The sequence below is a fragment of the Callithrix jacchus genome, chromosome 3 (assembly GCF_049354715.1).
Source record: "Callithrix jacchus isolate 240 chromosome 3, calJac240_pri, whole genome shotgun sequence".
In the NCBI taxonomy this organism is placed as follows: Eukaryota; Metazoa; Chordata; class Mammalia; order Primates; family Cebidae; genus Callithrix; species Callithrix jacchus.
In genome coordinates this window covers 118,886,719-118,912,918 of record NC_133504.1, presented here as the reverse complement: position 1 = coordinate 118,912,918, position 26,200 = coordinate 118,886,719, and the positions used below count along the sequence as shown (strand labels likewise).

The 26,200-nt window shown below is 35.2% G+C and overlaps 1 protein-coding gene and 1 long non-coding RNA gene across 6 annotated transcripts in view; one reads left to right on the top strand and one right to left on the bottom strand.

Annotated features, from left to right (window-relative positions):
- The window catches only part of NAA11 (N-alpha-acetyltransferase 11, NatA catalytic subunit), a 230,093-nt gene that overhangs the window by 12,674 nt on the left and 191,219 nt on the right, over window positions 1–26,200 (bottom strand). The window lies entirely within an intron of this gene.
- Window positions 1–26,200, top strand: part of LOC118152263 (uncharacterized) — a 317,803-nt gene that overhangs the window by 126,179 nt on the left and 165,424 nt on the right. For all 5 annotated transcript variants that reach the window (XR_008480178.2, XR_013533060.1, XR_013533062.1 and 2 more), the window contains 2 exons: window positions 18,478–18,644; window positions 22,116–22,250. This is a non-coding gene — a long non-coding RNA (uncharacterized LOC118152263). The remainder of the gene's footprint in view (window positions 1–18,477; window positions 18,645–22,115; window positions 22,251–26,200) is intronic.

Sequence of the window (26,200 nt, the reverse complement as noted above, 5' to 3'; positions counted from 1 at the left end):
CCCAAAGGAACATAAATCATTCTATAATAAAGACACATGCATGCATATGTTCATTGCAGCACTATTCACAATAGCAAAGACATGGCATCAACCTAAATCCATCAATGACACACTGGATAAAGCAAATGTGGTACATATACACCATGGAATACTATGCGGCCATAAAAAGGAACAAGATCATATCCTTTAGAGGGACTTGGTTGAAGCTGGGAGGCCATTATCCTCAGCAAGCTAATGCAGGAACAGAAAACAAAATACTACATCTTCTCACTTACAAGTGAGAGCTAAATGATGAGACTACATGGATACATTGGGGGAAACAACCCATGCTGGAGCCTATTGGTGGACAGGGGGTGAGAGAAGGAAGAGGATTAGGAAGAATAGCTAATGGATGCTGGGCTTAACACCTAGGTGATGTGATGATATGTGCAGCAAACCACCATGGCACATGTTTACCTCTGTAAGAAACCTGAGCATACTGCACATGTGCCCCTGAAGTTAAAATGAAAGGTGAAAGTTTTTATAAAGATGGATTAAACATTTACATGTAAAATTCAAAACTATAAAAACCCTAGAAGATAACCTAGGCAATACTATTCAGGGCATAGTCATGGGCAAAGATTTCATAAGGAAGACACCAAAAGCAATTGCAACAAAAGCAAAAATTGACAAATGGGATCTAATTAAACTAAAGAGTTTCTGCACAGCAAAAGAGACTATCGACAGAGTAAACAGACAACCTACAGAATGAGAGAAAATATTTTCAAACCTTGCATCCAACAAAGGTCTAATATCTTGCATCTATGAAGAATTTAAGCAAATTTACAAGAAAAAAACCCTATAAAAAAGTAAGCAAAGGGCATAAACAGATGCTTTTCAAAAGATGATATACATGCAGCCAACAATCATATAAAAAGGAGTATAAATCATTCTGTTATAAAGACACATTCATGTGTATGTTCATTGCACCACTGTTCACAGTACCAAAGACATGGATTCAACCTAAATGCCCATCAATGATAGACTGGGTAAAACAAATGTGGTACACATACATGATGGAATACTATCAGCCATAAAAATGAGATCATGTTTTTACAGGAACATGGATGGAGCTGGAGGCAATTATCCTTAGCAAACTAATGCAGGTATAGAAAACCAAATACCACTTGTTCTCACCTATAAGTGGGAGCTTAACTATGAGAACAGTTGGACACATAGAAGGGAACAACACACATTGAGGTCTTCTTGAAGGTGGAGGGTGGGAGGAGGGAGAGCATCAGGAAAAATAAATAATGGGTACTAGGCTCAATAAGTGGGTGATGAAATAATCTATACAGCAAACCTCCTTAACCCAGGTTTACCTATGTAATAAACTTGTGCATGTACCTGAACTTAAAAATAAATAAATATAAATAAAACATGAAAAGAAAAACACAGCAAAGGGCTGCTCAATATTTTCCCACCAGCAGAATATGAGAATTCCAGTTGCTCTGCATCTTCAGTGACACTTTAAAAGGTCCATCTCTTTAATTTTAGCATTCTAATAGTATAGAGGAGAGTCACATTGTAGTTTTGCTTTGTTTGTTCATAACTTAATAATTAATAATATTGACCATCTTTTCAAGTGTTTATTGCAATTTGTATTTTCTCAGGCAAACTATTTTTCAAACCTTTTACCCATTAAATAATTGGGTTTTGTTAGCTTGTTATTGACTTTTGTAAGTTCTCTACATATTTGGGATATAATTATGTGACCTGAAAATATGTTCTAGTTTGTGGCATTTTATTGTCTTAATAATGTCATAGCCTCAGAAAAAACTTTCAGTTTTTATAACATCTATTTTATCAATTGTTGTTTATGCATTGCACCTTTGGTGTCATAGCTAAGAATTCTTTATATAACCCAAGCACAGAAATATTTTGTCTTATTTTCATCTAGAAGGTCTATAGTTACAGTTTTTGTTGTTGTTTTTGCAACTTTTAGGTTCGGGGCAGCTGTGCAGCTTCCTTACATGGATAAATTGTGTATCATAGGGTTGGTGTACAGATGATTTTGTCACCCAGGTAATATGCTTGGCACCTGATAAGTAACTTTTTGATTTTCACCCCACTTTCACCCTTCATCCTCAAGTAGGACCCAGTGTCTGTTGTTCTCCTCTTTGTGCCCATGTGTACTCAATGTTTAGGATCCACTTATAAGTGAGAATATGAGGTATTTGGTTTTCTGTTCCTGCATTAATTCACTTAGGATACTGGCCTCCAGTTCCATTCATGTTGCTGCAAAGGACATGTTCTTGCTAATTTTTATGGCTGCATAGTATTCCATGGTGTGTATGGATCCCATTTTCTTTATCCAGTCCCGTGTTGATGGGTATTTAGATTGATTCTTGTCTTTGCTCTTGTGAATAGTGCTGCAGTGAAAATATTCACACATGTGTCTTTATGGTAGAACAATTTATGTTCCTTTGGGTATATATCCAGTATTGGGATTGCTAGGTGGAGAGGTAGTTCTGTTTTAAGTTCTTTGTAATATCTCCAAACTGCTTTTCACAGTGACTGAACTAGTTTACATTTGCAACACCATATATGAGTGGCTTTTTTTCTCTGCATCCTTTCTAGCATTTGTTATATTAGACTTTTTAGTAATAGCTATCCTGACTAGTATGAGAGGATATCTCATTGTGATTTTGATTTGCATTTCTCTAATACAGTGATGTTGAGGTTTTTCTCATATGATTGTTGGCTGCATGTATGTCTTCTTTTGAAAAGTGTCTGTTCATGTCCTTTGCCCACTTTTTAATGGGGTTGTTTGCTTTTTTCTTGTAAATTTGTGTAAGTTCCTAATAGATGTTGGATATTAGACCTTTGTTACATTTATGGTCTGAAAATATCTTCTCCCATTCTGTGGTTGGTTGTTTACCCCACTGATAGTTTCTTTTGCTGTGCAGAAGCCCTTTAGTTTAACTAGATCCAATTTGTCAATTTTTGCTTTTGTTGCAATTGCTTTTGGTAACTTTGTCATGAAATCTTTGCAGTTCCTGTATTCAAAATGGTATTACCTGTGTTTTTTTCTGGGTTTTTTATAGTTTGGGCATTTATGGTTAGGTAAAAACTGGATGGTTTTTTACAGTTAAGTAAAATCCATCTTGAGTTGATTTTTGTATACGGTGGAAGGAAAGGATTCAATTTCAATCTTCTGCATGTGGCTAGCTAGTTATCTCTGAACCATTTATTGAAGAGAGTCTTTTCCCCATCAATTATTTTTGTCAGCCTTACGGAAGATCAGGTTGTGGGTTTTTAGCTTTATGAATTCCATTGGTCTGTGTGTCTATTTGTAGTAGTATGATTTTTTTTTCTTTTTTTTAAATTTTTTATTGGATTTTAGGTTTTGGGGTACATGAGCAGAGCATGTAAGACAGTTGCGTAGGAACACACATGGCAGTGTGCTTTTCTTTCCTTCTCCCCTTCACCCACATTTGGCATTTCTCCCCAGGCTATCCCTCCCCACCTCCCCCTCCCACTGGCCCTCCCCTTTTCCCCCCAATAGACCCCAGTGTTTAGTACTCCCCTTTCTGTGTCCATGTGTTCTCATTTTTCATCACCCACCTATGAGTGAGAATATGCGGTGTTTCATTTTCTGTTCTTGTGTCAGTTTGCTGAGGATGACGTTCTCCAGATTCATCCATGTCCCTATAAACAACACAAACTCATCATTTCTGATTGCTGCATAATATTCCATGGTGTATATGTGCCACATTTTTCCAATCCAGTCTATTATCAATGGGCATTTGGGTTGATTCCAGGTCTTTGCTATTGTAAACAGTGCTGCAATGAACATTCGTGTACATGTGTCCTTATAGTAGAACGATTTATAGTCTTTTGGATATATACCCAGTAATGGGATTGCTGGGTCAAATGGAATTTCTATTTCTAAGGCCTTGAGGAATCGCCACACTGTCTTCCACAATGGTTGAACTAATTTACACTCCCACCAACAGTGTAAACGTGTTCCTTCTCCACATCCTCTCCAGCATCTGTTGTCTCCAGATTTTTTAATGATCGCCATTCTAACTGGCATGAGATGGTATCTCAATGTGGTTTTGATTTGCATCTCTCTGATGACCAGTGACGATGAGCATTTTTTCATATGATTGTTGGCCTCATATATGTCTTCTTTCGTAAAGTGTCTGTTCATATCCTTTGCCCACTTTTGAATGGGCTTGTTTGTTTTTTTCCTGTAAATCCGTTTGAGTTCTTTGTAAATTCTGGATATCAGCCCTTTGTCAGATGGGTAAACTGCAAAAATTTTTTCCCATTCTGTTGGTTGCCGATCCACTCTAGTGACTGTTTCTTTTGCCGTGCAGAAGCTGTGGAGTTTCATTAGGTCCCATTTGTCTATTTTGGCTTTTGTTGCCAATGCTTTTGATGTTTTGTTCATGAAGTCCTTGCCTACTCCTATGTCCTGGATAGTTTTGCCTAGATTTCCTTCTAGGGTTTTTATGGTGCCAGGTCTTATGTTTAAGTCTTTAATCCATCTGGAGTTAATTTTAGTGTAAGGTGTCAGGAAGGGGTCCAGTTTCTGCTTTCTGCACATGGCTAGCCAGTTTTCCCAACACCATTTGTTAAACAGTAGTATCATGTTCTTTTGGTTGCTATAGCCCTTTAATATAGTTCCCTAGTATCGCCCTCTAGTATAGTTCAAAGTCAGGTAGTGTAATGCCCTTGGCTTTGTTCTCTTTGCTTAGTATTGCTTTGGCTATTTGGGCTCTTTTTTTGTTTGTTTATTTCCATGTGTATTTCAGAATATATTTTTTTAATAATTCTGTTAAAAATGTCATTGGTAGTTTGATAGAAATAGCATTTAATCTGTCAATTGCTTGGGGCAGTATGTCTATTTCTATCCAGTATGGATAGAAAGTCGATCCTTTTTGTTCATGAGCATGGAATGTTTTTCCATTTGTTTGTGTCATCTCTGATTTCTTTCAGGAATGTTTTGCAATTCTCTTTGTAGACATTTTTCACCCCACTGGTTAGCTGTGTTTTTAGATATTTTATTGTGTGTGTGTGTGTGTGTGTGTGTGTGCATGCGTGTGTGTGTGTGTGGCTATTGTGAATGGGATTGCATTCTGGATTTGGCTGTCAGCTTGGTTGTTGTTGGTGTAGAGAAATGCCACTGATTTTTGTACGTTGATTTTGTATCCTGAAACTTTGCTGAAGGTGTTTATCTCATCTAGCAGATTTTGGGCAGAGATTATGAGGTTTTCTGGATATAAAATCATATACTCTGTAAAATAAATAAATGCCAATATAAAGGTAAAATAAATGCGTTTTATTTGGTTTCCTTTCCTGATTCCTGTGGCTAGGGCTTCCAATAGTATGTTGAATAGGAGTGGTAAGAATAGGCATCCTTGTCTTGTTACAGTTCACAGGGGGAATGCTTCCAGCTTTCTCCTGTTCAATATGACGTTCAAAGAATGAGTTGGAAAGGAAGTCTTCCTCCATTTTTTGGGAATTATTTCAATAGGACTAGTTTCTAGCTCTTCTTTATATGTCTGGTAGTCTTTGGCTCTGAATCTGTCTGGTCAAGGGGTTTTTCTGGTTGGTAGGCGATTTATTACTATTCATTTTTGAAACTCATTTTAAAAAAAATTGTACTTTAGGTTCTGGGGTACATGTGCAGATCATGCAGGATTGTTGCATAGGTGCATACATAACAAGGTGGTTTGCTGCCCCATCACCTATATCTGCTATTTCTCTCCACGTTAACCCTCCCCACTCCCCACTGTTCCTCTCCTAGCCCCCCTCAACTGACTGCAGTGTGTGATACTCCCCTCCATGTGTCCACATGTTCTCATTGTTCAACATCCACCTATGAGTGAGAACATGCAGTGTTTGGTTTTCTGTTCTTGTGTCAGTTTTCTGAGAATGATGGTTTTCAGATTCATCCATGTCTCTACAAATTACATTGTTTTTTATGGCTGCATAGTATTCCCTGGTGTATATGTGCCACATTTTCTTTATCCATTCTATCATTGATGGACATTTGGGTTGGTTCCAAGTCTTTGCTATTGTGAACAGTGCCACAATGGACATATGTGTGCATTATTGGTCTGTTCAGAGTTTTAATTTTTCCTAGTTCAGTCTTGGGAGATTATATGTTTCTAGGAATTTATCTATGTTTTTTAAGTTTTCTAGTTTGTGTGCATTGAGTTGTTCATAATAGTCTCTGAGTTTTTTGTTTTTTAATTTCTCTTGGTTGGTAGTAATTTTTAGGTTTTGAAGAGAAGGCAAGAGTTAAAGATAAATACAGAGAGAGAGGGTGGCTCAAATAGCAACACAGATATATTGCAGAAACCTGCAGAAGTGGAGGACCAGCTTAAGGCCAGAGCCACCACTGTTTACAGGCTGGGGTCTGTGTAGGTATGGGTAGGAGGGGTCTGGGCTTGCTGCCTGTCAGGATATTGATAAGATGTTCCCATGATGAGGCTCTTCTGGCCCTTGTCCTGGTAGAATGTGGTGTTCCTTGCCCTTTCTCCCAGCAGAATATGATAGGAATGTTTCTTTAGTTGGGTCTTTGCCTAGTGGGATGTGATAGGGATGTTACTTTAGTTGGGCTTTTGCCTTTAGTTGGGCTTTTGCCTGCCTTGTGGTCAGGTGGTTAGGCATGCTATTTCTCATGGCTCGAACCCCAATGAAATGTTTCACTTTGACCAAGGTCTGCAAAAAAGCAGGGAGTTTACCTAATGGTGCAGTTTGGACTAACAGTAATGCCCCTTGTTATTTCTAATCATGTTTATTTATATTTATTTATTTTTTTTTTGAGACAGGGTCTTAGTTTGTCATCCAGGCTGGAGTTCAGTGGTATGATCTCAGCTCACCACAACTTCTCTATCCTGGGCTTAAGAAGTCCTCCCACCTCAGCTTCTGTAGTAGGTGGGACTACAGTTGCATGCCACCACAACTGACTAATTTTTTGTATTCTTTGTAAAGACAGAGTTTCACCAGGTTGCCTAGGCTGGTCTTGAACTCCTGAGCTCAAATAATCCACCTGCCTCATCCTTCCAAAGTGCTAGGATTGCAAGTGTGAGTCACTGTGTCGAGCTCATTGATCTTTTATAAGTTTTTTTACATCTCAATTTCATTCCATGCAGCTCTGATTTTGGTTATTTCTTTTCTTCTGCTAGCTTTGGGTTTGGTTTACTCTTGTTTTTTCCTCATTCTTCTAGGTGTGATGTCAGGTTGTCAACTGAGATTTTTCTAACTTTTTAATGTGGCCATTTAGCCACATTATATAAACTTCGTCTTAACACTACTTTAGCTGTTTCCCAGAGATCTTAGTATGTTGTATCTTGGTTTTCATTAGTTTCAAAGAATTTCTTGTTTTTTTATTTAATTTCTTTGTTTACCCAAAATTGATTCAGGAGCAGGCTGTTTAATTTTTTTGTAATTTTGTGGTTATGAGATCATCTTTCTATTGACTTCTTCACCCAAGAGTGGGATTGCTGGATCAAATGGTAATTCTACTTTTACTTCTTTAAGAAATCTCCACACTGTTTTCCACAGTGGTTGTACTAGTTTATATTCCTACCAGCAGTGTAAAAGTGTTCCCTTTTTACCATATCCACATGAACATCTATTGTTTTTGGATTTTTTTGATTATGGCCAGTGTTGCAGGAGTGAGGTGACATCATAGTTTTGATTTGTACTTTCCTAATCATTAATGATGTTGAGCATTTTTTCATAAGTTTTTTGGCCATTTGAATATCTTCTTTTGAGAATTGTCTGTTCATGTTTTTAGCCCACTTATTTATTTATTTATTTATTTTTATTATTATACTTTAAGTTCTAGGATACATGTGCAGATCATGCAGGATTGTTACATAGGTGTACACATGCCATAGTGATTTGCTGCATCCATCCCCCCTGTCATCTATCTCCTAATGTTATCTCTCCCCAATTCCCCAACCCCCTGCTATTCCTCCCCTAGCTCTCTAACCTCCCGACAGGCCCCAGCGTGTGATGTTCCCCTCCCTGTGTTCTTGTGTTCTTATTGTTCAACACCCACTTATGAGTGAGAACATGTGGTGTTTCTTTTTCTGTTCTTGTGTTAGTTTGCTGAGAATGATGGTTTCCAGCTTTTAATGGGATTGTGTGTGTGTGTGTGTGTGTGTGTGTGTGTTTCTTGCTGATTAGTTTGAGTTCCTTGTAGATTCTGGATATTAGTCCTTTGCCAGATATATAGATTGCAAAGATCTTCTCCTACTCTGTGGTTTGTCTGTTTACTCTGCTGATTGTTTATTTTGCTGTGCAGAAGCTTTTTGGTTTAATTAAGTCTCATCTATTTATCTTTGTTTTGTTGTCATTTGCTTTTGGATTCTTAGTCATGAAGTATTTGCCTAAGCTAATGAATAGAAGGGTTTTTCTGATGTTATCTTCTAGAATTTTTATGGTTCAGGTCTTATAATTAAGTCCTTGATTTATCTTGAGTTGATATTTGTATAGGTGAGAGATGAGGCTCCAGTTTCATTCTTCTACATGTGGCTTGTCAATTATCCCAGTACCATTTGTTGAATAAGGTATCCTTTCCCCACTTGTATTTTTGTTTGCCTTGTCGAAAGTCAGTTGACTGTAAATATTTGGCTTTATTTCTGGGTTTTCTACATGCCTGTTTTTATACACTGTTCCATTGGTCTATATGCCTGTTTTTATATCAGTACCATGCTGTTTTAGTAACTATAGCCTTGTAGTATCGTTGGAAGCCAGGTAATGTGATGTCTCCAGATTTGTTCTTGTAGCTTTGTCCTGCTTTTGTTACATTGAGCTCTTTTTTGGTTCCATATGAATTTTAGGGTTGTTTTTTCTAACTCTGTGAAGAATGATGGTGGTATTTTAATGGAAATTGCATTGAATTTGTAGATTGCTTTTGATAGTATAATCATTTTCACAATATTGAGTCTACCCATTCATGAGCATGGGATGTTTTTTCATTTGTTTGTGTCATCTGCATTTTCTTTCAGCTGTGTTTTGTAGTTTTCCTTGTAGAGGTCTTTCAACTCATTGGTTAGGTATATTCCTAAGTATTTTATTTTATTTTTTATCATTTTTTGGTAGCTATTGTAAAAGGGGTTGAGTTCTTAATTTGATTCTCATCTTGGTCCCTAGATGTCTAGCAGAGCTACAGATTTGTGTACATTAATTTTGTATCCTGAAACTTTGCTGAATTTATATATCAGATCTAGGGGCTTTTGGGCAGACTCTTTAGGATTTTCTATGTGTATGATCGTATTATCAGCAAAAAGCAAAACCGACTTTTTCTTTGCCAATTTGGATGCCATCTATCTATCTATCTATCTATCTATCTATCTATCTATCTATCTATCTGTTGTTTGATTGCTCTGGCTAGGACTTCTAGGACTATATTGAATAGAAGTGGTAAGAGTGGGCATTCTTGTCTTGTTCCAGTTCTCGGCGAATTCCTTCAACTTTTCTCTGTTCAGTATAATGTTGGTTCTGGGTTTGCCACAAATGGCTTTTATTACCTAGAGGTAGGTCCCTTGTGTGCTGATTTTGCTAAGGGTTTTAATCATAAAGGAATACTAGATCTTGCCAAGTGCTTTTTCTGTGTTCATTGAGATGTTCATGTGGTTTTTGTTTTAAATTCTGTTTATGTGGTGTATTAAATTTATTCACTTGCATATGTTAAATCATCCCAACCTCCCTGGTGTGAAACCCATTATGTATTATTATTTGGATATACTGTTGGATTCAGTTAGTAGTATTTTGTTAAGTATTTATGCATCTATATTCATCAGGGACATTTGTCTGTAGTTTTCTTTTTATGATATGTCCTTTCCTGGTTTTGGTATTAGGGTGATATTGGCTTCATAGAATGGTTTAGGGTAGATTCCACCTTTTCTATCTTTTGGAATAGTGTAGGATTGGTACTATTTCTTTGAATGTCTGATAGAATTCAGCTGTGAATTCATCTGGTTCTGGACTTTTTTTTGTTGGTAACTTTTAAAATACCCATTTTAGTCTTGCTGCTTGTTATTAATCTATTTTGAGTTTCTATTTCTTCCTGTTTTAATCTAGGAGGATTGATTGTATATTTCCAGGAATTTATCCATCTCCTCTAGGTTTTCTAGTTTATGTGCATAAAGGTGTTCATAGTAGCCTTGAATGATCCTTTGTATTTCTGCTATATCTGTTGTCGTATCTCCTGTTTCTTTTCTAATTGAACTTATTTGGATCTTCTCTCTTGTTTTCTTGGTTAATCTTACTAATGATCTACCAATTTTATTTATCTTTTCAAAGAACAAGATTTTTCTTTCATTTATCTTTTTATTTCTTTTTTGTTTCAATTTTATTTAGTTCTGTTCTGCTCTTTGTTATTTCTTTTCTTCTGCTGGATTTGGGTTTGGTTTGTTCTTGTTTCTCCAGTTCCTTGAGGGTTGACCTCAGATTGTCTATTTGTGCTGTTCTAGACTTTTTGATGTAGGCATTTAATGTTATTAACTTTCCTCTTAGCATTGCCTTTGCTGTATCCCAGAGGTCTTGATACATTGTGTCATTATTATTGTTCAGCTGAAATAACTTCTAAATTTCCATCTTGATTTCATTGTTGACTGAATGACTATTCAGGAACAGGTTGTTTAATTTCCATGTGTTTGCCTGGTTTTGAGGGTTTCTTTTGGAGTTGACTTCCAATTTTATTCCTCTGTAATCTGAGAGAGTACTTGCTATAATTTCAATGATCTTAAATTTACTGAGACGTATTTTGTAGCCTATCAAATAGTCTCTCTTCGAAAATGTTCTATGTGCTGATTAATAGGATGTATATTCTACAGTTTTTGGGTACAGTATTCTATAAGTATCTGTTAAATCCATTTGTTCTGTGTTATAGTTTAAATCCATTGTTTCTTTCTTGACTTTCTGCCTTGATTACCTGTCTAGTGCTGTCTGTGGAGTATTAAGGTCCCACTATTACTCTGTTGCTATCTGCCTCATTTCTTAGGACTAGTAATTTTATAAACTTGGGAGGTCCAGTGTTAGGTGCATATATATTTAGGATTTTGATATTTTCCAGTTGGACAGGTATTTTTATCATTACATAATGTCTCTCTTTATCTTTGTTAACTGTTGTTCTTTTAAAGTTCATTTTGCCTAATATAAGAATAGCTACTCCTGCTTGCTTTTGGTGTTCATTTGCATGGATTATTTTTTTCTACCTCTTTACCTTAAGTTTATATGAGTCAAATACCTAGGGATACAGCTAACCAGGAAGGTGAAAGATGTCTACAAAGGTAATTACAAAACACTGCTCAAAGAAATCAGAGAATACACAAATGGAAAAACATCCCATGCTCTTATGTAAGAAGAATTAATATTAAGTAGCCATACTGCCCAAAGCAATTGACAGATTCAATGCTATTCCTACCAAAGACATTCTTCACAGAACTATAATAATTTATTTTAAAATTTATGTGAAACAAAAAAAAAAAAAAAAAAAAAAGCCAGAATAGCCAAGGGACTCCTAAGCAAAAAGAACAAATTGTGAGGAATCACTTTACCTGTCTGCAAACTGTACTACAAGGCTACGGTGACCAAAACAGCATGGTACAGGTATAAAAACAGGGACATAGACCAATAGAACAGAATAGAGAGTCCAGAAATAAGGTTGCACATCTACAACCATCTGATCTTTGACAAAGCTGACAAAAACAAGCAATGGAGGAAAGACTCCCTATTCAATAAATGGTGCTGGGAGAACTGGCTAGCCAGATGCAGAAGATTGAAGCTGGACCTCTTTTTTGCACCATATACAAAAATCCACTCAAAATGAATTAAATGCTTAAATGTAAAACTCAAAACTATAAAAACCCTGGAAGACAACCTAGGCAGTACCATCCTGGACATAGGAACAGGCAGAGATTTCATGACAAGGACACCAAAAGCAATTGCAACAAAAGCAAATAGGCAGAGATTTCATGACAAGGACACCAAAAGCAATTGCAACAAAAGCAAATATTGATAAATGGGAGCTAATCAAACTTAAGGGCTTCTGTACAGCAAAAGAAACTATTAACAGACTAAACAAGTTAAAGAATGAGAGAAAGTATTTGCAAACTACGTATCTGAGAAAGGTCTAATATTTAGCATCTATAAGGAACTTAAGCAAATTTACAAGGGAAAAACAAACAAGCCTATTAAAAAATGGGCAAAGAACATCAACAGGGACACTTTCCAAAAAAGACATACATGTGGCTAACAAGGATATGAAAATAAACTCAATAGATCATTAGAAAAATGCAAATCAAAACCATCATATACCAGTCAATGTGGTTATTAAAATGTAAAAAAATAGCATATGCTGGAAGGTTGTGGAGAAAAGGGAACACTTATACACTGTTGGTAGAATGTAAATTAGTTAAACCATTGTGGAAAGCAGTATGACAATTTCTCAAAGAGCTAAAAGCAGAACTACTATTTAACCCAGCAATCCCATTACAGGTTGTATACCTAGAGTAATATAAAGCATTCTAACAAAAAGACACCTCTAGTCCAGTTAAAGTTCCTGCAAAGGAAAAGATCTCATTGTTTTTTATGAATGCCAAATATTTTGTGATTCCCCTTTTTAACTTCTCATTTGGCCCACAGGTGATTCAGGAGAGCTTCATTTAATTTCCAAATATTTTGGCATTTTCAGATTGTTATCATTCATTTCTAATTCAATTACATTGTAGTCAGAGTACTTTGTATGATTTTAATACTTTCAAATTTATTTAGGCTTACTTTGTTGGATTGAGTATTCCACAATGTCAAATATGTCAACATGGTTGATTGTGTTGTCTAAGTCTTATATACTCTTATTATTATAATTTGTGTCTACTTATTCTATTAATTTATTAAAGTAAAGTGTTGAAATCTGCAACTATAATTGTGGATTTATCTCTTTTTGGTTTTTCAGCTTGCTTTATATGTTTTGAAGCCCCATTATTTAGAACATACATATTTAGGATTACTTTGTCTTAATTAATTGGCACATTTGACATTTGAAATACTTATTTTAAATTCTGTAATATTTCTTTTACTGAAGTATATTTTTCCTGTTATTAATATAGCTATTTCAGTTTCCTTTTGATTAGTATATTTATTTTTTCTAATTTTTGCAATCTTTTTATTTTTAATCTGAATCTTTATATTTTAAGTGAATTTATTGTGAACAATATATGGTTTAGTCATGTTTTTTATTCAGTTAAATATGTTTGCTTTTTACTGAAAACTTTAAATAATTTATATTTAATATAATTATTAGTATAGTTCAGGCTAAGTTTACCATTGTCTTATTTATTTTATTTTTGATCTATATTTTCTCTTCTCTTTACTCTTTTATGCTCTATTTGAGTTAGTTTGAATAATTTACAATTTTTGTCTTTAGCAATACTTCTGGATTTTTAACAAAATATCTATTTTATTTCATTTAGTGTATACATTATTTACTTTACTATAATCTACATCCATGTAAACTATATACTGCCATTTCCCTCCTCCAATCATTTGTTCTATTGTTAGCACACACTTTTTCTTTTGAGGTTATAAACCTCAAAATACTGTTATTATTTTTTAAAAAATAATCACATATTTTTAAAAAGCATCTTAAAATGACAAAAATGTCTGTTATATTTACCACATACTTACCATTTTGGCACTCTTAGATTTATTTGTGTATACTGAAATTTCTATATGGGTATATTTTTCTTCAGCCAGAATAATTACTTTCAACATTTCTTTAATGGAAGTCTGATGCAAAAAAAATGAAAGTTTGATTTTTCTTAAAATATTTTCTTTGTCATTTTTGAAGATTTTTTTCAGATATAAAATTTTAGTTTTATCATTTTTTTTCTTTCAGCACTTTAAAGATGTCATTTCCTTGTCTTTTTAAAGTTCATGATTGTTGGCATTTCAGGTTATTCTTACCTTTGTTTCCCTGTTGTATGTAACATATTTTTCCCCCCACTGGCTGCTCTTTCAATTTTCTATGTATTACTAGTTTGAGTAATCAAATTATGATGTTCCTTAGTATAGTTTCATTTGTGTTTGTACTGCTTTTATTTAAAATCTTAAAATTGAAGGTATATACTTTCCATCAAATTTTCAAAAATTTTGATAATTATATTTTCAAATATTTTGTTTCCTCTTTCCTGATAGTTGCTACATTAGATAGGAAGTGGCAGACACAAAGAAATATCTATAATATGCTGTGATATATTGCTTGTTTTTAGAAATAAAAAAAATTTTGATATTGAAGTATGATTCTTGCAAATTGCTTTTACTTATATTTAATATGTTACTTAAATAAATTATAAAAATAAATCCATTTACTCCATTAGTTCATAATCTAGTTGAGGGTGATTGAAACAAAAGAAATAGCAATAGTATGTTGTGATAAGTTCTTCAATGGAGGTTATCATTGTGTACTATGTAACAAAATGATATGTAACAAAAACAGAACTAAATGTCTTGTATTGGGGTGGCTGATCAGAGAAGGGTGGTGACATTTCAGCTGGGTATTAAAGTATGAAAATAAGTGTACTAGTTAGAGAAATGGGGAAGAGAGATATGTCAGATGGAGAGAAGAGCATTTTTCTGATGCTCAGATGCTTAAACAAGCCTTATTTTTTGGTGGAAATGATGAGCCATTTGCTGTTACAGAAGCTGAAAAGCAAGAGTTTGTACAGAAAGAAGCATTAAATAAGTAAGTTTGCACCAGATTGTGAAGGTCCTTGAGTGCTATGTTAACAAACTTGGATTTTGAAATAAAAGTAGTATACTGTGGTTCCTTTATATGATTATTTATTTTATATGGTATTAGGAGAATAGTGACTCAAGCAAAGTAGCAAATAATAGTGGCATTTTTAGCAACTTTGATACTGAAGTAGTCACAGGGATACTCTCTTGTTTCCAATTTTCCAAATTTGTCTTTATTTTATACAGACAAGTAAATATGCAGTAGGCTTTCATTTACATACTTATGCGGTCTCCTAAGTGAAGAACTGTGACAGATAAGCTTAGAGTACTGCCTTAGTCTTACTCACATGGGATAGAATTCTGTCCTGGCCTTTTGAGTTTGAGATGTTTGGAATGTTGGTGATGTTTTTTAGTTCAATTATTTAATTTACTGAGCTAGGAAGGAAATATCTGAAACTGGCCTCAATGCTTGCCAGAAGATTACCTAGGAAAGTATTAGATTTCCTGAATCTAGTCTCTATCACTTTAAAACGGATAATTTAGAGAAGAATAAAAAATCTTGAAAATTAATGGCAATTTTGAAATAGAATATTTTGTCAAAATCAAATTCATTTCATTAAATGCTTGAGAAGAATGCAATGAGTAAATGAGGTATGAATAACTGTAAGATGGGGCAATTACCACCTCAGAAACAATATATTTGTAAAGTTAATTCCTCTTGAACATGAACAATCTCCTTACACTTGACCCCTTTCTATTGCCTCTTCCATGCTTGAACTCTCCTTGAACTTTGAAGATCCATCTTGAGAGTATGATACAGCTATCTCTTTTGCATCTGGTTATTTTAGCTCCAATTTGCAGCCCTAAAATGGCAATTATGGTGATATATTGCTCAAGTCACCCGACATGGATTAGTATTGGGATCAGCACATTTACGTACAGGAGTAGTGAATGGAGACTGCAGCTATGATTTTAAATGACTTGATTAATTCTGAAACAACATTTCAGAGTCCATTAGGTCCAGCAGGTGTTGGGGTGCAGATGATGCTTTTTCCCTAAGAAGCATATTTGATGAAAGTGCCAAAGTATTTTGGATTCATACATTATCTTTCCCAGAATAATTTCCTTTCACTCTGTTAAATTTCCTTAATACCCACCACTCCTCCTGAAAGAAATCCTTTTTCTGTTTTGTCTTTACTCAAGTTCCCTTGTGTCAGTTACTGACTGCCAGCTCTGTTTGAGCAACCTGAACAATGTGTTCTGTTCTTGTTCAAGAGGGCATTTACATGACAGAACTCCAAGTACCCCACCGCTAAAAGCTCCTGCTGACTCAGGTCTAAATGAGGCCAATTGTGCTGTTTATCCTAAGGGCCCTTTTATCAAAAACTTGTGTCAAGGTTAGAAATGTGTCTGGTTAATGCCTTGGCTCAATGCTTTCTTAAATATACATGTATATGACATTGTGCATCTCTCCTCCTCCCTCCATCCTATCTGGTTGTCCCTTGTCTAATAAAATGTTTAGGGCTAGGTTTTTTTATTTAAGTTCTTTAGGGTTTTAAATTCCTAGATTCTTTGTTGATTTCCATGTATTCTAAAGTAATTTCTTTAAAAAATTCTTACAATGAGCCACGCATGCTTCATTACTTCCAATTCTTTTCTTTACAACAAAGAAGTTAACAATGGGTCTGTAGTACAACATTTATAGAGAGATCTTAAAATGTGGTATACCATGTATTTTTCTGTCATCTGTCCCCCTGGTATAATGTACTTGTGTCTATTATAGTACAAATCAACATGTATTCTAGCTATTTATGTATTACTACATCTGTCCTCCTTAGGAGACACATCTTATTCTTCTATCTTTATGCCTATCATATATTTATCCATCTATTCATCCATCCATCCATCATTCTATCCACTCTCCCATTTATCTATTTAATATGTTTAGAGCCTCCTGTTATTATTACCATTATTATTATTCAGGCTTTATGCTTAGATACTCAATCAATATTTTTAATTACATTGAATTAGTATGCTTTTGGAAGCCTAAGAACAATAAAATATTTTGTCCCCTCTATCCTGATGGCTAAATTAGACAGAAAATGATAGATTCAAAGAAATATCTATAATATGCTGCAGGTAATACTGCCTTTAGTCACATGCAAGTAATGCTGCTTTTATAAATATATAATGTCATGAGAACATTAAAAATGTATAAAAATTTCTGCAGAAATAGGCAGCAGGGCTAGGCACAGTGGCTCATACCTGTAATCACAGCACTTTGGGAGGCTGAGGCAAGTAGATCGCTTGAGCTCAGGAGTTTGAGACCAGCCTGGGAAATATGGCAAAACCCTTTCTCTACAAAAATTAGCCAGATATGGTGGCATGTGCCTGTAAGACTGTAGTTGCAGCTGTTCTAGAGGCTGAGGTGAAAGGATGGCTTGAGTTCAGGAGGAGGAGGTTGTGGTGAGTCAAGATCATGCCACTGCACTCCAGCCTAGGAAGGAAGGAAGGGAGGAAGGAAGGAAGAAAGAAAGGAAGGGAGGAAGGAAGAAAGGGAGGGAGGGAGTGAAAGAAAGAAAGAAAGAAAAAATAAGATGCTAGACACTTGGGTACTAGAATCAGCTTTATCACTACAGGTTGAATAATTTGAGAAACTCACATAATTTCTCTTTGTGAGCTTTGTCATCATTAAAACATAGATGAAACTACTTATTCCACCAGTTGATGGGATGTTGAAAGGCTGAATAAAAAAATATAAATAAAAATATTTTGCAAACCATTCATCAATATGTATTGAGATGATGGTGAAGATGATAGTTGAAAGTATATGGTTATGTTTCAGATGTGCTGTGCCTGGGAATAAAGTCATCCATAGCATGAGAGTTAATGTCTATTATGATGCTGATAAATAAACTGGTAAAACTACTCTGCTGTCTAAAGCCCTAAGTTACAAATTTACATGTACATTTAATATACTGACTGATACAAATTTCCTTCACAAGAAATAGTACCAAGTTTAGCAGTAACAGTTTAAATTTTTGTTTTGTTTTGTTTGTTGTTGTTGTTTTGTTTTGTTTTTCTTTTGAGATGGAGTCTTGCTTTGTCGCCCAGGCTGGAATGCAATGGTACAAGCTAAGCTCACTGCAACCTCTGCTTCCTGGGTTCAAGCGATTCTGCTGCCTCAGCCTCCCCAGTAGATGGGATTATAGGCACCCACCACCATGTCTGCCTAATTTTTGTATTTTTAGTAGAGATGGGGTTTCACCATGTTAGTCAGGCTGGGCTCGAACTCCTGACCTCAGGTGATCTGCACACCTCAGCCTCCGAAAGTGCTGGGATTACAGTTATGAGCCACTGCCCCCAGCCCAAATTCTTCTTTTTTAATAAATGGAGTATATTATAAAGATAGAATACAGATTATTTTAATGTTGAATGAACCTAAGTTACCTAATAATTTTCTATATTGGTTTAAAAACTGATATAATGTTATAGGACTGCTCATATTATAGTTCTTTAATACACGAGCTTATAAATTGAAAGTTTCTCTGTTACTTTCATATTTTCTCCTCGCAAATTTTGAAACAACTGAGAGATAAGATATAGGGATCAGACAAGTAGAGATCATTATTACTCACAACAGCTTGAATTAGTGAATATTGCTTTAAATTTACAGCCAGAGAGGACTTGCTAATATATCACTTAATATGAATCTTTCCTGCCTCCCAGAGCTGCAGCCTTCCCCTTGGAGGAAAAAGAGTAGACCTGCTAAACTATCACATGAGAAAAGAGGCCCAAAAGCTTGCATACTACAGTCAAGCTGGTCCTTAAAGAGATGGACCTAGAAGATGGTGAGCCAAATGTACTCAATTACTTCTCTCAAATTCATCAATTAGGTAAGACACTCTTCCCATGAAAGGAGGAAGCTGAGGGAGAGGCTGAAGTAATCCTTCCAAGCTTTGTTTCCTGAGGAATAGAGTAGAAATTTCCTGCTAAAGGTGGAAAATTTTGTAGTAGTAATAAATGCCCTCAATACATTATTATCATCTGTTACCCATTGGTCTATTTTCACCACTGAAGAAACTCAGGCTGCGGTACTGGAGGTAGCCAATGTTTACTTAACTCTCTGAGGAAGAGAAAAGGGCCTTGCTCTTCTGTGTTTCTTCTGTAACCCCTATGGTACCCATATAGCAGCCTGATAGAGTGCCAATATAAGAAAATCGTGAAGTTGCTCAAAAATAAATCTTACTCTTTTGGTTAGGCTTTCTTCTTTCATTCTGAAAAACCAACATTATTGATTTTAATGACAGATGATCAAGTATTTTCAATGTCTTAATAGATGTCAGTAGTAAATTGATCAATCACTGTTGAAATGGATGAAAAATGACAAAATGTTTTAGTGCCTGATATTTTAAAAATGTCATTATTTTGGCATTATGTTACTTTTCTTGGTAACACTTGGGTAGAAAAAAAGGCTAACTGAATTTTATAAACCTTGGTTGAACATCTATTGTGTTCAAGGCATTATGCCAAGTGCTGTGAAAAATGCAAAAAGACTAAGACATACATAGTTCCTACATATCATATATGAACAATTTCATCCATAGGCATTTATGTTCTGGTAGAAATATGCTGAAAAAAATTCCAACACTGGGAAAGCAAGGATAGAATACAAAGTCCAAAGTGAAACAGAACAAACTCTGAACTGCTTAGATTAAAAATAATGGAAAGGAGACTGTAGGGCTAAAGACATGTATTCCAGATGGTGGGAGGTATATCCGAACAGATTGAACCACAGAATCCACCAAAGTATTATACAGCTGAACAATAGCACAAAGCTCTAAGAGCCAGAGGGAGCTTTGAATAGCTCAGCCAATCTTTCACTTTGAATGGTTAGCATTGAGCAGAAGCTTCTTGGGCCCTAGAAGAGTGTGGGAGGGAAGAGGATATATTATGAATATCTTATCCCTGAGCTTTAAAATGGGAACAATGGACTGCTTATTCAAACTGAATTGAGATGACTAACTTGTTTCAAATAGGCAAAAAACTCTTAACTTTAAACCTAACCATATTAATGCCACAGAAAGTTTCATTTCCACAAATGGAATTACTTTGTGGAATAGCACACTGTTGTTTCTTAATGTTTAAAGAGGTTTCTTAAAACAAAACTAAAGGTCATGTCATCAGTCTGGTTAGAAGAGAGACTTATGCCCTAGTGAAACTGTCAAACAGGACTCAAGCCTGCCTTGAAGATGACAATAGAGAAATAGATATATGCTAATTAAGTTTCTTACTTGTGAAATTTGCAAAGTGTCTTAGCTCCCATCTCATCATAGAATTATAGAATTCTTAACGTTAGAAATGTTTTTTTTCAAATCATCTAAGAATGATATCCCACTTATTTCAGTAATGTTTTCTAAAACATCTCTCATAGTCATAGGAAGCACATTTATCTCCTGGGGAAGCCATAGTTTGGTACTTTTTATGATTACAAAGTTCTTTTTTTATGGTGAGACAAAATCTTCTATCTTAAAACTTCTATGACTAATTCTGTTTCTGACCTTTAGACAAAGACAGACCAAATCTACATTTATTCTTTTCATGGCATATTTTCCAGGAGGATATCTTACAAATGATGTTTCTCTATGTTTTATTTAACTACCAGTGATATCCCATCCTAGTCCCATACACTCTTTTGAATCTTTTCCACATTCCACTTCCCATACAAAATTGTTGCAGGGTGACCGGGGTGCTTAAACAAGTGTTGGGCTTTGCATGAACAGATGGATGCATAGAGTTTTAAGGTGTGATAGAGGTTCAGAGGAAAAGCTATTTGTTTTAAATAGGGATGCTCTGCAGACCACTGGTGTATGAAATTTGCCCACTAAACCATTTCTGAGTGGGCAAGAAAACCTGGTAGCCCATTTTCTTAGTATTTAGTGATGAATTATCATGAAACAACTGCTCTATCCTGTTTTATGTGGTTATATGTGTGTATCTTGGAACTTATCTTTATGGATCAAAGCAGGAAAAACGTATTTCTTTGTAGAAAGGTGCTTAAATTGGGGGTTAATTTGTCCAAAATTGTGTGTGTTTATTCATTGTTCAGGGTAGTTTCTCATGTATCCATTTTCTTATTTTTCTTGAATTGGTGTTGCCTAAGGCACTATCAATTGTTGAGGTGCAAATACCAATTATTACTCAGAAATAACCACCTGGTTATCTTCAAGGTCTCAAGCTTTGACTTGAATTATTTTATCTCTTGAAACTCTATTTCTCTATGAGTTTTAAGTGGTAGCAGGGTTTTTCAGGCAAAATAATTAAGGATTTCCTTAATGTCTAATTTTAAGGAGCAGGATTATAAAAGAAAGTGAATGGTTGTTCCAATTAGCTAGGAAAAATTATGCATTGTAGGTTAATGTAGGAGTGATGCCAGGGGTGTGGAGTGGAGTGCTGAGTCTGTGTGAGGACCCTGCCTAAAGAGGTGGTGCATGGGGCTCTGTGTTTTAAGAGGACTATCCTTCATTAGAACTTCTGCAGCTCACATTTTCCTCAAACACCAGCAACTTGTTAACATGTTTTGCCTGAGAAAATGAGTAACCAAATCTTCACACCCATTAAAGACTGGAGAGTAGGCAAACTTCATGCCTTGATGCACCACAGAAGGACCCTCTTTTTAAGTTTGCAGAGAACTCTTCTGGTGCCTCCCCCACCATTCTTTCCAACCTCCAGCCCTTTGAGACACCAGCCTGACACTAGTTGTGTCTATAATGAATGAGGAGGAGTGGTAACACCCCATTCCCTGTCACAGACCTAAAAAATTCCATTGAAATATTTTCTCTGAAGCAGAATCTGACCTCAGGCCTACAATATCCTTTGTTCATATTTCTTACTCTGCTCACCACTGAAGTGGTGAATTTTTACACAAGAAGCTCAAGAAAGATGTGCAAAATAGGGCATAGGAATATAAAAATCCTTATTTTATTAACACTGTAAGTTCCCTTCCTCAGAATTTTCAATTTTTCCCTGCCTAACAGCATAAAGACAGTTAAAGGGACTTTTGGTGACATTCCCCTTGTTTAATGAAGCTTGGAGTTATGGGCAAGTGCCTTGAACTGCTATTATTATCTGCATGAGTGAATAAGGGCTGAGGGTCCAGATCTGTGCAAAGAGTTTTATTGCAAATAGGTACATTGATCATTCATAATCAGACCTACCAGGTCAGCAATGCTGCAGTGCCAGCAGGCTCTGAAAAAGCTGACCAAGGGAGCAGTAGTGCTCGTAGGTTAATGTAATATTCAGGCAGAGTAAGATGTTTCTTATATGCTCATCTCTGCTTTTTTTTTTTTTTCCTTTTTTTCTGGCAGCGTGGGAGTGAGAGCTAAAACACACTCGAACCATATCTCACATAACCAATTGCAAAGCCATCCTCTGTTCATCTGAGGGTTCTACCTGTTTCCAGAGCCTTGCTTCTTTTAAAAGTGTATTCCTTCCATGTAAAGGTTTGTGCTATAGATCTCCTATTGCCATGCTATTTAGGGTATTATAAAACTGCTTTGTTGTAAATATGTTATCTTGTTTCCTGATGTTATCTCACATGAGAGGTCACATTCCGAAGAGAGCAGTTGCAAGACTTCAGAGTGAATGTCATACCAAATGTTTGTTTCTTCATTATTCCTTGGGCTAATAAGTTTTAAAATATATATTTGAATACATCAACATATTATTTAAAAATTTAGCTTTGTGTAAATTACTGTATTTATAAAAACCTGATGAAAATATTACTATCATGATTCATTAGACTGGTATTCATTTCACATCAGCATCTCTGTGTGTTTTGTACTGCCGATGCCATCACTTGGGGACAATTGAAAAAGTGAGTGCCTTCTTCTAGGTATACAAGTTTTGCAGAACTAGAAATATATATGTTTTAGGTTTTCTGCTTCCCAATTCTCTCAAAAAAGCAACAAAAGTATGGAGATATTAATCACTGAAGGGCACAGTGATACTTGTAGGCATGTAACATTTTAGCAGAGTCCCAAATCCAAGAGGAGGATTTCGAGATTAACAGCATATGCTGAGAGTGCCAGAAACCTAAAATGATATCCCATGTTCATACAGCAAAATGGTGTTGCTAGCCCATTGTGAATTAGATGTACTTTGTGAATTATTTTCCTATTGGTGATGAATTTGCAGTGATATATACACATACAATCACTCAATGACCTTGTGACCAATGACAAGCATATGTCAGATGGTTGGCAAGGGTGGGAGTTTACTGTCATTTGAATGATGATTCCATGAGCTTGTTAGTATGATCTCCTCATCAGCCCTGCTAAGTGAGCACAGGGTACATCAAAAGGGTTAAAAAGAAAAATGTGACCAGTTTGTTAATCACTTCTTTGGAGACCTGATCCAGGAAATCATTGGAATTCAACTGAGGGCATGATTCTTCCACCTTGTATGGGTAAATGAGACAGAATTCTTATTGTAAAACAACCAAATATGTACATTTATATATGGAAGTAGTTTTAGATTTTTTGCCACATTGTCAAATAAACTTATGATCATCCTAAAATCATCAAATTTCAATAACCAGGCTTTGATTATTGATTTGTTGTTAGCTAAATACTTACTCAATATTGAAGGTAATGATAGTTTGATTTAAACTATTATTTGGGTAAATTTGAATCCTAGAGTTTTAGAAATTAAAGGAACATAATGATATAATAACTCAATAGCTAAGTTATCTTGAGGGTCGGGAAAGTTAAATGAGTCCTGAGGCCATTCTGCTGGAGATCTGAGATTTAAGTCTTGGGACCCCTAGTTTTTAGTTTGGTGTTCCTTACCTTATGCTCTGTAGTCATTTGCATCCTTCAGTTTTGCAGACATGAGTATTCATTTCTGATGCCAAAAAATGTGAATAATAAAACCATTCTGGTAACCATGGTAATTTTATATGAGACTTCTTTTTTATTGTCTTTTCATCTGTTTAGCCAGTAAGCTTTAAAAAAAAACATTTTTCCAATATATTCAACACAAACTGTCCCTTTAAAACATATTTTATTTGAGAATTATTTTATACTTATAGAAAAGTTACAAGAATAGCACAACTAATTCTCACGTACTCTTTACCCAGCTTCCCCAGTATTAACATTTTATCAGATTTACTTCATTCTCTATTATATAAATAGCTTTTTATTTATTTTGTAACCATTTGAAATCATTGCAGATATTGAAGCTTAATATTTCAGTATGTATTTCCTTAAAACAAGAGCATTTTCCTATATAACAACAGTACGACCATCAGTATCCAGGTATTAGCATTGACAGAGCCAACATGTAATCCACAGTCCCCATTCAAATCTCACCTTTTACTCCAATTATATCTTTTAAAGGTCCAGGATTTGACTGAGAATTATTTGCTATATTAAATATCATGTCTCTTAAATCTTCAGTCTGGAAAATTTCTCAGTCTTCTCTTGTTTTTCATGATCTTGACAATTTTGCAGTGTATGAGCCAGTGACTTTGTAGAATATCCCTCAATTGGGGATGGTCTGAGGTTTCCACCTAACTAAATTGAGGTTCTGCCTACTTGGCAGGAATGTAACAGGAATAAGGTTGTATCACTTTCACTGTGTAACAGTAAGAGGTACCCTCTGCTAAATTTTCCCGTGTTTGGTAGTTACACTTGGATCACTTGATTAAGGTGCCTGCCAGGCTTCTCCACTGTTCAAGTATTTCATGCTTATTAAAAAACAATTATTAAGTATTTATGGGGAAAGTTTTTAAACTATGTAAGTATTTTATTTCTCATTAGACTGTTACCTGTTAGTATTAGCATCTATTGATGATGCTTTTCTGATACAATTTTTTTTCATAGTTGCCAAATAGCTATTTTATTATACTATCATTCCGCCTACACTTATTTGTTGATAATTGACTGTAAGAATGGCCTTTTCTATCTCTTCCATTTATATATTTAATTATTTATTTATAGCAATATGAACTCAAGGATATTGATTTTATTCACTAACTTACATTTTACCATTATTATTTATTTTGATGCTCTAATTGTCTCATATTTGACCAGTGGAAGTTTTTTCAAAGATATTCTCATGTCTTCTTGACAAATATATTACTTATTTGCTTAATCTCCTGTATGTAACCAATCTGAAACATGCAAGCCTTGACACACACTGTGGGCCTCGACCACATGGGATTCCTTCTTAGCTCTGGTCCCAGATAATATGCTGTGCTGGTCAAGTTCCTAACTAACATGCCAGCAAAATCCCCAGCTGTGGTATTATCCTCCCCAACCCTGATGAGTCTCTGTAAAATGTTTGTGGAAGTTCAAGGCCAAGACCTCTCTGACCCAGACTCTGGTTCAATGCAATATATAAAATGGATTAATTCTTGTCCAAAAGTTTAATTCTGACTTTGTTCCTGTCACTATAAACATGAAAGAGAATCCCTGACCTGGCTCCACCACACCCTGCCTCAGTCGCCACCCTGGTGAACATACCTACCAAGTTCTTGGCTGTGCTTTAGGAAGGGGAATAGAAAACTAATTCTGTTCCCTTTAATTTCCTTTTTCCTATTATTGTTTAACAGGAAATAGAGCTAGATCTTTGTAGATGGCCTTACTCAACTATTGAGTCTAAGTTTTCACATTTTACCACATTTTGGTCTTTGATATTTAATTTACTTTATTTGAGCTTGTTATTAATTTTTGTTGCACTTAAAAAATTGTGAATTCTCCCCTTTTTTTATATGCCATTTTTTCTTCTGGGGTTAAATTTATACACAATGAAATTTACCAATTGAAAATGTACAATTGAGTTTTGATAAATGTGTACAGTCGTGTAACTTCCACCACAATCATGATATAGGCCAGTTTTACCACCCTTAGTTTTAATACTCTGCATTTCTTTGCAGTCAGTGACCTCTCCCCACATCCTGCCCCTGGCAACAACTTATATGCTTTATGTCACTGTAGATTTGCTTTTCCTAGAAATTCACATGAATGGAATTATACAGTATGGAGTCTCTGTGCCTGCCCTTTTTTTTTTTCCACTTAGCTTAATACTTTTGAGATACATCCATGTTGTTGTATATACCAGTACTTCATTCCTTTCTATTTTAATTTGTTTTATTATGGTAAGAATATTTAGTATGGGATCTACCCTCTCAACACATTTTTTAGTTATTATTTATTATTGTTAACTATAGGTGCAATATGTTACAGCAGATCTCTAGAGCTTGTTCATTTTGTGTGACTAACTTTTTTGATTCATAACTTTTGATTTCCACCTCCTCCCAGCCCCTTGAAACTACCATTTTGCTCTTTGATTTTATGAATTTGACTATTTTGGGTATCTCATATCAGTGCAATTATTCAGTATTGTTCTATGACTGGTTCATTTCTTGTAGCATAATGTCCTCAAGATT